Source organism: Pseudorasbora parva, chromosome 6 (genome assembly GCF_024679245.1).
Source record: "Pseudorasbora parva isolate DD20220531a chromosome 6, ASM2467924v1, whole genome shotgun sequence".
In the NCBI taxonomy this organism is placed as follows: domain Eukaryota; kingdom Metazoa; phylum Chordata; class Actinopteri; order Cypriniformes; family Gobionidae; genus Pseudorasbora; species Pseudorasbora parva.
The window spans coordinates 1,564,319-1,564,982 of record NC_090177.1 but is presented as its reverse complement, the minus strand read 5'-3'; positions in this window follow the sequence as shown (position 1 = coordinate 1,564,982).

Genomic DNA, 664 nt, shown 5'->3' with positions numbered 1-664 from the left:
AACAGCTGTTAATTATTACATATTGCTAATATTAATACCTTATTGCATGGCCATATTGTAGCATAGCCTACATGCATTAATCATACCCAATAATGTAGGCAGGTTTATAAGTAAGGGATAATGTCCACCCAGCCGGTTGTTATCTCAGAATAAACCCCTCCAGAGTGATCAGGACCCCGAGGCGAAGCGGAGCGTCACTCTGAAGGGGTTTATTCTGCGATAACAACCGGCTGGGTGGACATTATCCCGCTTATTACACGGCTACTAGTCTCAAATAAATCACACACTAAATATTGTCTTGAGATTAAATATTTTATTAGCTCTTACGCAAAGCTTCCGCGAAGAAGAACAGTTCCAGACTGCTTTAAGCCTTTATCTATCGCTGCTAAATGTTGAGAATGAATGCTGAAAGGGTTAGTTAACCCAAAAATGAACCCAAGCCTCTGATTTACTCACCCTCAGGTCATTATAGGTGTTTATGACATTCTTCTGTCAGACAAATACAATCAGAGTTATATTAAAAAAGTCCAGGCTAACGTTAATCCCAGCAGTAGTTGGAGCTGTGTTTGAAGTCCATTAAATGCAGCTGTCCGTCAAATAACGTGCTCCACACGACTCCGATGGGTTAATAGAGCCTTCTGATTCCAATCGATGCGTTTGTGTC